Source organism: Alosa sapidissima, chromosome 24 (assembly GCF_018492685.1).
Source record: "Alosa sapidissima isolate fAloSap1 chromosome 24, fAloSap1.pri, whole genome shotgun sequence".
Taxonomy (NCBI): Eukaryota; Metazoa; Chordata; class Actinopteri; order Clupeiformes; family Clupeidae; genus Alosa; species Alosa sapidissima.
The window spans coordinates 25,904,579-25,920,119 of NC_055980.1; the positions used below are offsets into that span (position 1 = coordinate 25,904,579).

General features: G+C 40.9%; 1 protein-coding gene and 1 long non-coding RNA gene across 2 annotated transcripts in view; one reads left to right on the forward strand and one right to left on the reverse strand.

Annotated features, from left to right (window-relative positions):
* Positions 1-15,541, reverse strand: part of LOC121700216 — a 1,725,899-nt gene that overhangs the window by 7,880 nt on the left and 1,702,478 nt on the right.
* LOC121700313 lies at positions 3,908-5,438 on the forward strand. The gene is made up of 3 exons (XR_006027176.1): positions 3,908-4,394; positions 4,951-5,043; positions 5,298-5,438. It is a non-coding gene; the product is annotated as an uncharacterized LOC121700313 (long non-coding RNA).

A 15,541-nucleotide genomic window follows, 5' to 3' on the forward strand; every position in this document is an offset into this window, starting at 1 on the left:
CCCCCCCCCCCCCCCCCCACAGATCTGTAGTTGTGTGTTCAGACTCACACTAGTTTCTGTGGGGATTCTTGAGGAGCTCTGAGAGATGCTGAGATGCTCTGAGAGGAAAATGGAGCCAAAAGATCTGCTAAAGCGGACGGTTGGGAGGAGGCTACCCCTCTCCTGGTGGGGGCATTAGAAGAGCGGTTTGCTGAGCTGTGGGAGGAGGCTACCCCTCTCCTGGTGGGGGCATTAGAAGAGCGGTTTGCTGAGCTGTGGGCAGCGTGGCTGCGACAGTTCCCGGCGATAACAACCTGGCAGCTCTACTTCGGCTCCCAGAGGTTTCTCCTGCAGCAGCAAGGGAAGGGGATACCACCGGGTGACGTCCAGAAGATCGGAAGGACACCTGCTGCACACACTGCTGTATGGATGACCACCATACTCAGGGATTAAAGTGAAAAAAAAAATCGTTTGACTGAACTTTTTTCAGGCCATAAATCATACGTTGTTCATATCTACCTATAGAGATAGCACCCCTTTTGCGATCGCGACCTATTGGTTTTTAATGTACAAAAAGATGCAAACAGCAAAGTAAAGGGAGTATTCACCTTATTCACACGGCGGCCACTGTTTAAACCAAAACGAGGCTACAGGGTACACTTACTATATAATTAATGCCACCTACAGGTGAATGCATAGAACATAACAATCCTATGGTTTGTGTACCCTGTAGCCTCGTTTTAGCCGCCAATGGCCGCCATGTGAATAAGGCCAATTGAGAGTGTTCTTGATTGAGATAGAGTTTTCCTAATGAACAAAAATATATTTTAGTACCATCCCTGACCATTGCTGATTAGCCATTGCTGTTCTTTTCTACTGCAGCAATATTGTAGAAAGGCTTTAACACACTCTTATTTAATTACTTCAGGCCAAAAGTGTTTAAAGGGGAGATTTTTTTCTTGTTAATATGCAATTCAACACCAAGTAAAATCTATAAAATCAAGTTTGCAAGACTTCCCATTTCCTCATCAAAGTAACGAACCAGAACATTCTAGATATTGTTCATATGTTGTCTTCAGCAACAGATTGTATAAGGTTGACAAGAGGTTGCGATATGGTGAGGGACAGGTCGTGTTGCGCTATGAAAGAACATGCGTAGCCTACTTTCTAAACGTAAAAACGGTCAGCCATAGATAAACATAGCCTACCTCTGTCGTGGTGGCTAGTTGCACCAGGTAGGTAAGATGTCCTGAAGTGCACAAACGTTAACCTTATGGCGGTCTTCTGATTGGTGGCGTGCTAAAACGTTTTCCTATTGCATCCATAAACAATTTTCTTGCAGCGAACCGCGCAAAAGCAAACCCCTGGCACTTTAATTTCTTTACACCATGGCTTGTTAGTTCTCCCCCATTTCCAACAGCTGCCCATCTCCATTTATTTTTTAACTTTTGACACCTGCCTTCCTTTAGCAACAACGCATCCATGACAGCTAGTGGCCTTGCCAAATAGACGCACACAAATCATGACGCTAATATGCGAGGTTCTGGTAGGCCTATTGGTTATGGTTTTGTGCTATAAATTAATAATATTTTATAGCAAAGTTTTAAGTTGACTATTTTAATTGTATGGTTATTTTTTGTCAACATACACTCACAACCTACTGTCGTTAAAAGTGAGGCCTAAGCAAAATAGGCTGAAAGGCTGTCTGTGCGTCACAAACAGACTGACCCTCTTACTCAACAGTTCGCAATGATGACAGTGATATTATTATTTTTTTTTATGCCAACACGCTCAGTCAAAACCTTCCGTCGCAAATTGAAATGAAAAACATTGTTGTACATGTCATAACAGACGGGATAATAAATTGCATAGGCTACGGTTTATATTGCGTCGCTTTACACATAATGTTAGTTGCATTGATTAAAAACTGTAACAATAATAGTAGCCTACATCGGGTGGCATAGAAGGCTATCTGTTTAAGTCATAGGTGACACCCAAAATGAATGACCTCCCCTGACAAGAGTTCGCGATAGTAAGAAATTGTCTACATTGATGCACGGAAAGAACACAGCCTACGCTTCTAGGAGCGTGCGGTCCATATGGGCAGGTAGGACAGCGAACTACCTGAAGCATCCTGATTGACACACACACACACACAAAAATGCTCACACAGACCATCACACTGTGACTCCATTGCAATGTATGTATCACAGATATATAGTGCATACCTCTATTGATGTAACAAACACACACACACACACACACACACACACACACACACACACACACACACACAAACACACACACACAAACTCACATGCTTTTCATCAAGATTGACTTAGTTTGCTACACGGATAGTATGTGCATGTGCATAGCATGTGTAATAGTAGTAAAACTGCACCTCTTAAACAACCATTAAAGGGCACTCCTCCACACACACACACACACTATACTGTACATTACAATGTGACTCAATGATCACAATCAATCACAAGATATTGGTATCACTACACACACACACACACATACACACACACACACAAACTACTCCCTATGAATCCCCTCCACCCACACTCATCACTGGGTTCTCCCCCCACACACAGATTTGTTGTTGTGTGTTCAGACTCACACTAGTTTCTCCAGTTTGCAGTGGGGATTCTTGAGGAGATCTGAGAGATGCTGAACTCCTGCATCATGAAGCTCATTGGCACTCAGGTTCAGCTCCTTCAAACTGCAGGAGTTTAATCTGGCAGCTGACGCTATCGCAGCACAGCTCTTGTCTGTGAAGGAACAAGTCCACAGCCTGGAGAAACATAACACATAACACATGATGACATATCTGATTACACATAACACATAACACATGATGACATATCTGATTATTACACTCACATACTGTACCTCTAACTATACAACACACACACACACACACACACACACACAAACATACTCATCATGCTTCAACAATCAGTGGAGCATACAGTACAGTTCATTCATCAGGTTAACACACACACACACACACACACACACACACACACACACAGTTTCTACCATACACTGCATTTCATCATCATTGAGAGCCACTGATATACAAACAAAACACATCCACACATCCACACACACACACACACACACACACACACACACAAACATACTCATCATGCTTCAACAATCAGTGGAGCATACAGTACAGTTCATTCATCAGGTTAACACACACACACACACACACACACACACACACACACACACACACAGTTTCTACCATACACTGCATTTCATCATCATTGAGAGCCACTGATATACAAACAAAACACATCCACACACACACACACACACACACACACACACACACACACACACACACACACACAGTTTCTACCATACACTGCATTTCATCATCATTGAGAGCCACTGATATACAAACAAAACACATCCACACACACACACACACACACACACACAACACACACACACAGACACACACACACACACACAACACACACACACACACACATAATGCTTTTCATCATGATTGACTTCACACTCATCATACTTCAACAAGTACTACACACTCGCACACACTCATCATACTTCAACAATCAGAGGAGCACACACATACAGTTCATTCATCAGGTTAACACACACACACACACACACACACACACACACACACAGTTTCTACCATACACTGCATTTCATCATCATTGAGAGCCACTGATATACAAACAAAACACACCCACACACACACACACACACACATACCGTAAAACTTCAAATAATCGCCGAGTCCCTAAGAGACGCCTGTCTCTTGAAAACGCCTGGCGTGGCTACAGGTTTGGTTTAAAGGCCGGTCTCCAGTAGAGGCCTGGTCTGTTTTTTAGTTTCGGGTTGTATTTAATATTCTAAAACCTGTCAGATCGTCTGTTTAAAGGGGTCATAGAATGCAAAACCGAGTTTACTTTGTCATAGATGAATAGTGATAGTTCAGTGGGTGAAATGGACATACAGAGAACTTCAAAACCCCACCGACACCTCCTTCCTGGAGCGAAGATGAGACAAACACTAGTTTAGCTGCCTGCTCGTTTACTTCCACAGGAATCCTTGAAGCAGAGAGTTCTTCAAGGATATCGAAAATGATGCACGGTCGTAAATGCAGTGTTCCAGGTTGAAACTTAGGCTACAAAGAAAGCTGAGACTTTCCATAGTCTTCCCAAGGATTCAAAAGTTCGAGGGGCATGGATAATGTTTTTCTACCAGAAGAAGATCCCTGCAAAGTTCGACACTCTGTTATTAATTTGCAAAACATTTCACCGAAGGCAGTTTTCAAAACCTTGTACAGTTAAGCAGGATTTGCTAAGCTGCTGTTACTGAAACGAGGGGCTGTTCCGACCGTAAGGTCATCACAACCGCATGCTGTAAGTATTATGTTGTCGCTAAGCAGTTATTAGCCATGCTAACGTGTATCTAGCAAGTAGAATGTGTGATTTAGTTCATTGGCAAGGCTATTTAATTTTCCTGTGTGTCATTCGGATACAACCTGTGTTGTCATGTTAACCTACATTTTACTATGCATGTTTGTCGAGATCTCTGACAGGTTATGTTCTCAGCAAGATACAGTAGCTAACTGAAGCTGAGTAACACGATAGTTTGGTTGCTAAGCTGTAATATAACCCATACCCATATAACACATACGTTTTTGACGTCAGAAGTGGAAACAACTTCACGTTATCAATTCAAATGATATCTAGTCGATATGTTGAAAACCGTGTTGTCTAGATACAAGATTAGATTTATTTGCACGTTCTTATTTTAGAACATTACAAGAACGGCAGCATGCCAAACAGATGCTCTAAGTGTGGCATCTTGCGGAGCTTAGAATATTAGCAAATGCTTTTGCTGTGAGTTAACAGCTTTGTGTGTGCATGCAAAAGTGACTTTCACTTGTTACAACATTTCTGTTGTTTGGTTTAGGTTTTATCTAGCAGCCATGCACTTCAATGAGAATGCGGAGTCCCCACAACAGAAGACCGCCAAGGAGAAACTATGTACAAACTTGCCAAATTTGTAAGTTTAATAAATATGTTTTTATTACAAACAACAAATCAAAATGTGCAACAGTATAGGCACTAAAAAGAACTTATCGATTCACACACAACAGGCTGTCTTAGACCTGATGCTACTGGTGTCAAAATCATCATCAGTACTGTAAACAAAGCACAATGTTCAGGGCCATACAATTTGTTTATTGTACAGTATACAGCCTACAATGCACTGTATTACAGTATCCAATATAAGTCCTTTTTCTTGTCCTCTTCGAGATCATCAAAGACCCTCTTCCTTACTGGGATGCCGTCCAGCGGATTCCTGTGCCCCAGGACTTGTGTGCTCAGCTAGACAGACCTTCCATGGAGGATGCTGTTGCTGAACATGTATCATTTTGTGGTGTTGATCAAACTGTGTTTTTGCAATATGCTGAACCAATAATGAATGTGTATTGGTTAAAAATATTTTATTTATATACTGTAACTGCTAACACTTGTAACAGATTGTCCTCACCTTTCCATTCCTCTGATTCTCAAACGGCCATGGTCAGCTCTGTAAATATTCATTGCATTTTGCAAAGAATATAGAGGCACAACGGATTGAGGCCATGATGGTCATTCAGGTCAGCTCCTCAGGAACCTGGGTCATTCTTTTAATAACCTGTAAAAACAAACATAATTTCCCTGCTGTTATTTCGTAATTTTGAATGAGCAGGTAGCACAAAGTAGCAAATGTCTCCAGTTTTAGTTACCAGAGTTGTAAGATCACATATTAGGCTACTACAGGGAAAGAAGGTAATAATCTCAATCAGATGTCAGCAGGATAGTTACAAGATTACACTGACTGTACCTACTGTATTTTAAGTAGCCTACTATGTAAATTGCCCCTTGGGGATAAATAAGTGTTTTTGAATTGACACAAATTGGCCTAGTAATATTTTCGTTGACCTCGTTTCACTTCAGCCATAGGCTACAAACTGCACAGAGCTCCTGCCCAGCTAACTGGACGTCCCGTTGTAAGATCATACATTACTACATGGAAAGAACGTAAAAATCTCGATAATCAGATGAATTAATCAGCAGTATAGTAGTTACACGAGTACATTAGACCTACTGACACAAACGTAATATTTTCATTGACGCGAGCAGTAGGCTACTCGTTTCACTTCAGCAATAACGTTATAGCCTACGAACTGCACAGAGCTCCTGCCCAGCTAACTGGACGTCCTGTTGTAAGATCGCATATTACCACTACAATAATGTATGTAACTCCTAATCAGATGACCTATTCACCAGGAGAATATACTTACTGACTAAAACGAGTACTTTCCTTGCAAGCAGCACTCCTTTCACTACAGCATAGCCTGAACTGCCCACGACGGGCTACAAACTTTTCAGCTAGTTTCTAACTGGACATCTTGACAAAAATTGCACAAGGGTACAAGTTGTAAAACATTTGTTTGTGTGCAAATGAATAACTTCTGTTGCTAACAATGCTAAAAACGAACCTGATACAATGTTTAGCTTAGTCTACGACACTAACATGCGAGTATTACAGCTAGCTAACTGGGCTACGTGTGGCAAACTCAAGTAAATGACAAAACTTACCACTCTGAAGTAGTCATTTCCAATCTATGGGCGACTGGTTGCTCCACTATTTCAGATTCTTCCTCTGATTCAGGCTCAAATATGCTGTTCAACACCTATGTCTCCATAGTATTTCCACCTTGGCTGTTTCAGTGAGTGCTGTCGGCCATGTTTGCATCTTTGCTCCGGAGCTTCGCTCGTTGTAAACCAACCAATCAGCACGCAGGTCATCTAAATATTCATGAGCATACCATAAAAGGAAGAAAACCTCTCGTTTTATTCTAGGGCTTTTAACCAGGCTTGCATTAGGGCGCATAGAACAGCACATATGCCATTTTCAGCCCAACCAATGTTACACACCCTATTCAGAGACCTTAAGGACCAGCACAAAATACCCTATATCATCATTCTATCACCCCTTTAAAGATTCGCAATGACACAAAACCGTTACAGAAAGGAGGTTACAGCAGTGTGAATTAGATGTTGCATGTCGTTACAAGCCGTCGCAAAGCATTCACATGTCTGGTCACAGTTGCAAGATTTTAGAATGTTGCATGAAGTTGCTGCTCATCTCGTTGCGAATCTTGGGTGTGATTTGGGCTTAAGTATGGCGCAGACTGCGCACGTTATGATTAGATGCCATTAAAAGACTGCGGTGGGGAAAAGCTAGAGTTCCAAATTGTATAACTTTTTTTCCAATATGAACTATGCCTATATGTCCGACTTCCTCATCATTCAATTCATCCCTTGTGTTAATTTGCGGATAGGCCGATGGTAAGCTTGTTTTTATGCTGGCAACAAACCAGAACGGTTCGCAAACGTTATTCTTTATTCTAAATGCCATGGCGATAAAGAGAAAGAAGTCAGAAAAGGAATTTACCTTAGACTAGGCTATATCAGAGCCCGTCTACGGACATTCTCTGGCTATATAACCTATTGAAATAGGTTAATGATGTAAAGTCAAGTGCGCTTCTATGGGACTGGTGTGTGCGCGCACAGTTTTTATTGATGAGTCGGAGTGGCAAGTGCTGCGCATAGTTGCAGTGGAATGTGGCTGCCCAGGGCATTATAAAACGTCTCACTCTTAGAACTACTCATACACGGCGGTGAAATGGCGTATTTAGCCGTCTAAATTCAAATCATATGCTGGGGGAGAAATCCTCGGACATCCATGATTATTTTGTTGTTCAGCACCCCTGGTCAAAAATATGTTCACGCGCGCCTGAAAGTAGGCTATGATTTGAATGTAGCCTAGACTGTTGACAAATTTGGCAAATACAAAACAGGAGAAACAATATGGTTCATGCTCTCTCGTGCTGTTTCATTCGTGCCGAAAAAGGAGGGAGAATTAAACATTAAGCACGTTCCACTTTTGCATAAATAATTCATGAACGGTTTTGGTCAGGGCTGATAATGCAACTGTATTTGACAAAGGACCGATATAGGCTATTTGCTAGTGACAAAATATGACCTTTCAGTGTGATACAATCTCTTTGTAGATTACGTTTAATTAAAACGTGTTTCATCTGTTCTGGCTATCGCCGCTATTTGGATCTTACTGTATCTCACTCAATGAACATCTCAACACTAAATGAATGATGATCCGTAATTGTCATCAGATAGCCTAGTCATATAGGTAGACATTCAGTGTGTTTGAAATAATTAATTTGATAATATTTTCCACCTTTACAGAGGAAAAGTTTTGTGTAAAGAGAATTAAAGGCCTGTCTCATATAGACGCCGGTCTCTAATACTAGCCGGTGCAGTTTGGCGATTTGGGAAAATAAAAGCCCGGGCTATTATTTGGAGTTTTACGGTAATGCTTTTCATCATGATTGACTTAGTTTGCTCATCATACATAAGCACTCATCATACTTCAACAATCAGAGGGCCACACACATACAGTTCATACATCACAGGTTGACACACACACACACAAAAACGCACACACAGACCATCACACTGTGACTCCATTGCAATGTATGCATCACAGATACAGTATAGGGGGTAAAAGTTACCTAAGCATATCTACAGTGTTCATAGAAAGTCCTCATTCAGATCTGAATAATATTGTGTATCGTAATGTAGGCGTTTGTGTGTTTCCTTTTGCATTTCAGGATTCCAACCAGAATAAGCGAACAACAGTCTTGCTTGGCATGCCCCACTTCCTTCGCCAAGATTCTTCCAGCATTCTAAAGACCTGTGAGGTAGGTTTAAAGGCTCAGCAAATTACCTCAAATGTGATTTGGAAGCACTGGTTGAAATACAAGGACGTGCTCTACTGATGGACACTCATCATTTTATAAAGCATGTAACATTGTATTTGAACTAAGCAGATTATAACTGTTCTAAACTGTAATAGAATAAAAGCATGTCCTGGTGGTGAGTTAAATATTCACCTTTCTGGTGATTTGTTTTTCAGCCAACTGGTCCAGTTGAAGATGTCTTCACGCTGGATGCTGCACGACGCAACATTCTATCTCCCGCCGGTTGCTGCATAGCGCAACATTGAATCTCCCGCTGGTTGCTGCGTAGCGCAGCATGCTTTTTATTTCATGTTTCTAGGTGTACAGAGGCTTAGATATTAAGGTTTTGGTAGACGTTGACAATTCTTAGTATTTTTTCAGAAAAAAGGAGATAAGGTTATTTAGTCTAGAATGCCATAGGATTCTATAGGCGTTTTTAGCAGCCATTTTAGGAGTAAATGGGTTAAAAGAAACCAGTGTGGGGATCCTGATTGTGTATGAGGACAGCAGCAAATGTGTGGTTCTACAAAATCAACGACATATGTCTTGTTTTGGAGGAACAGTTTATCGTCATGGACATTTCCAATATTCCAAAGGCCTTTGAACTCTTTGGACTGATGGGTGTCTATGGACTACCCGAAGCATCTAAAATTCACGTTTGAAGTACTATAAAAGCTGTTCTTGAACATTGGCGGGAGCTCCTCTTCACATGAACATTGTAGCTGCTTTTCACATGTTCATGGTCTCCGAAACAGGCTCCTTGGTAAAGAGTAGTACAACAACCTTCCGTAGAACTTGGACTTGGTCCTCAGTTTTGATTTGTTTTTATGTGTGTTTTCAGATTTTTTTCTAATGTAGCATAATGGGTTTGCCCCCCAAATTTAATGTGCTGTGCATCCACCTGTGTATTATTAGTTAGTTTTTGTTTTTTTCTTTGATATTGTGATGTGCATCCTCTCTTTGAAAAAATTAAGTTTATAAAAGTTTTTAAAAGTTAATAAAAACTAATAAAATATGTGTCTGAACAATTTTATTTCAACTAATGATCTTATTTTAAAACAACATGTAAATTAATCAAGTTAACTTACATGGCTTTTTTGACACAACAAGAGTCTATGTAAAATTTGCAGTTGACTTGACTAAGAAAGATAAGTTACATCAAAATTAATTTTATGTCAAGTTAACTCAAAAACGTGGGGTAACAAACCTTTTTAAGTTACATTAAGTAACATTTTAAACGGAACGGCTGTTTGCGATTCGACTGATTCTTGAGCTCTCATTGGAGTGCTGACTTCCGCGTCTTTTTTAGATGGTATTGGTAATGTATAATGTGTATTCATATCTAGTGTTTGCCCGTATTCATATCTAGTGTTGCCCTTTGATTCATTCTACTACTCACCCTAACAATTCTAACAAGACAAAATACCTGTTATACAGTACATGTCATGCTCAGTTGTATGCACATGTTTGGGCACCGCTGAACAAAATCTGTTTTTTTTTTTCAAAGAGAAAAAAATACCACTAAATACAACAACCCTCACAGCAAAGACACAATATAATATGAGTATTTCTTCAAATGACTGAAGCTATAGGTTTTATTTATTGAGTCATTTTTTTATTAAGTTGAAAATGGAAATACAGTAGTTAGATAAAAAAATGCATCATTCCACTTTAATGTTTCAGAACAAAACAATATCTTGTTAAGCCTTATTGAATTCATTAAAACCTGTGGCATATTTCAAAAAGTAGCCTAAAACGCTGCTTAGAGCAAGGACAATGACCGTGTCTGAAGAAAATCAGAACTTTATACATACAGTATATGTTATACATAATTATCTATCAGCTATCAAACAATAACGTGCCCTGTGCTGCACTGACATCAAACAGTCACTGCCAAAAATAGTATCTAACATTAACAACAACAACAGCAACAAACAAAAACAACACCACCATTCATTTAAAAATACAGTAGAGACAGTTCTACTTATTGCGCTGGTGACATTTGAGGTTGCACTGAATACCACATACAAAGATGACTGCATGACAACATTCTTTAAGCAGTACAGTAATAGCACCTGATGAAATCTTAATATAATTCTAATTCAATGACAGGGCTCTACAGTGCGCCCATTTCACTCGCACATGCGAGTAAAAATGATGCCGTGCGAGTGCAAAAAATATTTAGGCGCACTGGTGCGAATGACTTCTAACCATGTCAATGTTTGTCTACAAAATACACCGCAACATCGAGAAACATTACTGGTGCAAACCATAGAATCACGTCGCGAATGCAGCATAAAAACTACACCTCCCATCAACGTTAGCAGTTTCGCGTTGTGACTCGCTAGTAGTCGCTTCTATCAAATCCAAGAGCGCGCAGAAAAAGCGGAAAGTTAGACTAGCCAGCCAAGATGCAAAGATTGAAGAAATTAGTTCTTCTATCCACCGAATTCATTGGATATAGGAGGAACAGGATGAGATTCTGAGAATGCAGTGAGAGAAGGAAAGGTAACCTAACATGCCTTTTAGCCCAGTTGACGTATTGGCTGGAATATGCTAAATATAGCTGTAGCGAACCGGCACAAAAGTAGCCTCCCATAATACTCCCATTTTATTCAAAGGTATGATAGAACGCTACAACTCCAGGCTTCCACGCATGCTTGTTTGTTTACACCGAATACAAGCTGAAGTGCAAAACGAAAGTAGGCCTAACGTTTGCCTACTTTCCCCATCAATGCAGATATTTCAAATAAAAACTAAAAGTATAAAACATATATCCTTGATTAGCCTATGTTGGGTTTGGTGGAAGAGACTGTTTTAGTAGTAGTATTAGGCAGTATGCAGTCAGCATATTTGATTTAGCTATCGATGGATTCACAAATAAATAAATTAGCCTACATTTGGCAGGATACTTGATATACAGGCTAAATGCAAATATGGTATTATATTATTTTACATTAACAAAATGTAGGAACAGACTGAAAATAAAGTAGGCACTGATCTTTAAAATCCTGTTTCCTGTAGCCTAAATGTTGTCAGTCATTCTTAATATTCGAAATTGGTGCACTAGCATGTTTTAACTGTTAGCTGCAGTATAATGTTAGATTATGTGTAAGTTAAGTATAGAACTGACTGTGCGCCCAAATTTTTGTCTGTGCTCCTAAATTTTTTAACTTGGGCGCACAAGTGCTCCTGAAAAAAAATGTTAGTGTAGAGCCCTGAATGAAAATCTAATTTCAAAACAAATTATTTGATTGCCATTTAGAGCAACCTAATGAGGAGTATTTTTAGCAACATCTCAAAGTTCACTTTGGTGGAATTTGACCTGTGAGAGAGAAAGAGGGAGAGAGAGAGAAGTAGAGACAGAGAGAGATAGAGTGAGGGAGAGGGGGGGTGGGTGAATGTGTGTGAGAAAGAGACAGAGAGAGGGAGAGCATGAGGGAGGGAGGGAGAGAGAGATAATGTTAGAGATCATTCAACAATGTTGTCATTTAACAAATGGTAGTCAAATGTTGTCATTTAAAAAATGGTAGCCAAATGTTGTCATTTAACAAATGGTACAGTAGTTGCAAAACGGCAGTTTTGGAAAATGCAGACTGTTAATAAACACAGAATTATGTGTGTGAAATTTCATACCAGCATTTCCCAGCATGTGTACTGGTGCATTGAATGAACACAAAAATATGTGATTGAAATTTCGTACTGAGTATTTGTACTGGTGCATTGAAGGTGTTGCCGTAGAGATTGGGGGACACAGCAACTCCACCAGTGTGAGCCGTAATGGATGGCTGGACTGGGCTAGAGAAGCCAGAGGGCATCTCCTCTGTGCTGGTAGTGGACACTAAGGCAGAGACATAACATCAGCAACAAACAAAAGAGAGGAAGGACATAAACAAAAAAAAAATCAAGCAACATATACAATCAAGCAATGTACAGCACTAGCTCCATACTTCCTTCCACAGAGGTCTGGACGTTAGCAGTGTGTGAGAGTGCAGAGTCAGGATCTTCAGTAGAGGTGTTCACATTGTCCTGCAGGGGATTTTTCGAGCATTGAATTCCCAAGATATCTGCTTCCCAGACTTGCTGTTTGTCTCCAGAGCTGTAGAGCTCTATGTTGAAGTCGACAGCCTTGCTAATGCGCACCACAGAGAAGTTGGGAACAAAATGGCTGTCTATGAGGTTCAGCGCTACTGGAAAGACTCTGGATTGGCAGTCAGTCTTTATGCTATAGAAGCCATTCATCTGAAGAGGTCTCACAGGTCGGGGCATAGCCAGTTTGACACCACTGAATTCCTCCGATTTTTCCTGGTCCTCCACTAGCTTCTTAAGTGTTAGATTCACTGGCAGGAGGTATGTGTGAAAAGTGAGGGGTAACATGCTGCTCCGATAAACCAGCACATCAGCATGGGTCTCAATTGGCCTCTCACTCTCCTTGTTGCCAGAAAAGATAAAAGATTTTAGAGAGTAAAAAAGCCCTTTGATAGAAAAGGAGGGGTTCACCAGCCTGGCATGGAAGCGACTCAAATCACACTTCTCTATAGAAACTCCACTGTCCTGCTTATGCAGAACCTCCACAGCATCCTTCAGATAAGACTGGCTATCTCCCAAACAGAGGAAATGTGGCAGGTGGATCTCCTCCAGCTCTCCTGAGATGAGCTTGATGTCCATCGAAGGGCCAGCTGGTCTGTACTGCATGTGGGGCAGCTCATCAGCCAAGAGATGCCAGTCTTTGAGGCGGTACCGCTGGGTGACTGGACCAGCACACGTCCAGCGTAGACCAGACTCTGAGCACTCATAGCTCCCTGCAGGAGAGCTCAGGCTGTAGGTGGAGACGCTGTCCACTGTTGAGACTTCAGGTTTCACCAGGATCCAGTGGCTGGAGTCTGGAACTTCAGCACAGGACTCACAGCTCCTCTGTGGGTCATCATTGTGGTGTTCCTCCCTTTAACACACACACACACACACACACACACACACACACAAACACAAACACTTTGTTTTCAATTTACTCATTTAGTGGACATTGCAAAAGGTAGCCAATCAAGAGAATATAGTGGGTGTATTTACACCCTGACCGGTTTACACCAGGACAAGAGCTTCCTTCATATATGTGAAAAGGTAGTCCCTCCTTTTCCCCAACCCGCCTAACCCTTCCTGCATCATTTAAACTGACTATATTTCTCCTACACACACAAACACTGAAACACTCTCGCACGCACATTTTCACTCCCTGCAATTGGGTAACTTGTTCCCTGATTGGGAAAGTGAAATGTGTGTAATTGTGAGGGTATGTATTGTAGTGTTGTGATTTATATTTAGTTAGTAGTGATCTGTGTAGTAAATTATGTTTCCAATGTATGTTTTTAAACTTAAAAGTTCATCAATGTATGTATTGTCCATGTCTGTTTGTATGGGAGCTGGGTAACCCCCACCCCCCAGTCATAATGGTATGAACCAATTAGCTCTATTTGGTTGGCTTAAAAACAAGGCTGAAGAGAGTCTTGTGTGTCATTTTAGGGCTATAAACACTGATGTACAGACTGAAGTGGTCATCATTGAAGTATGGGTTAACAAAACTAAAATCAAAGTAGCTAATCTTTACAACCCCTGTCAAAAGTTAACAAACGTTATGCTAGAAGGTATAAGTATACGTATAAGTATATATACTCTTTTGATCCTGTGAGGGAAATTTAGTCTCTGCATTTATCCCAATCCGTGAATTAGTGAAACACACAGCACACAGTGTACACACAGTGAGGTGAAGCACACACTAATCCCGGCGCAGTGAGCTGCCTGCATCAACAGCGGCGCTCGGGGAGCAGTGAGGTTAAGTGCCTTGCTCAAGGGCACTTCAGCCGTGCCTACTGGTCGGGGTTCGAACCGGCAACCCTCCAGTTACAGGTCCAAAGTGCTAACCAGTAGGCCACAATTAAGTGTAGACTGTATACTGTTGAATTATGCGAAAACATGAAATTCAACATTTTAACCCGTAGTTTTGTTTATTATGGATAAACAAAGGTACGGGTTAAAATGTTGAATTTCATGTTTTCGCATAATTCAACAGTATACAGTCTACACTTAATTGTGAACAAATTTCACGGATCAACATACATTTTGACTGTTAAACCCTGACTTTATTTAGGTGAAGATTCAACACATTAGCAGTCATTCCCTTTGTCCACGCCGCTATAAGGTTTTACGGTAGAGCTAAAATTTACTCATTACTCATTACTCAATGTGTCAGCTCTCTATCGTTCTTGGCAGACGTAACTGAATATGAATGTGAAAGACTTGCCTTTTAGCCCATTCGCGCCGGATGCTGCACGACGCTAACCTGACCCTAGCCAGATGAATTTCGTTCCGCTATAGCTCCGCCTAGCTTCACTCACATCCATCTGGGACCTCTTCCATTGAGAGTGATTTCTGCAACCGACTTTATGGTTCAGCCAATCAGGACGCAGGGCGGGAGTTTCATAGATGTGACATAGCGTAGAAGCGACTGTGACACTGTTATTAGCGTCACGGGTTGGCTTCAATGTGAGTGGTTGAAGTAGCACGTCAATAGATGACGGACAAGTGGCTTATTCAATCATATGCAAGCATTTTTTGATTAGGCCCTGCCTTCTGAAGCAACACTTCAATGGATCGGTTCCAGATGGATGAGTGGAGCTAGGCGGAGCGAAATTC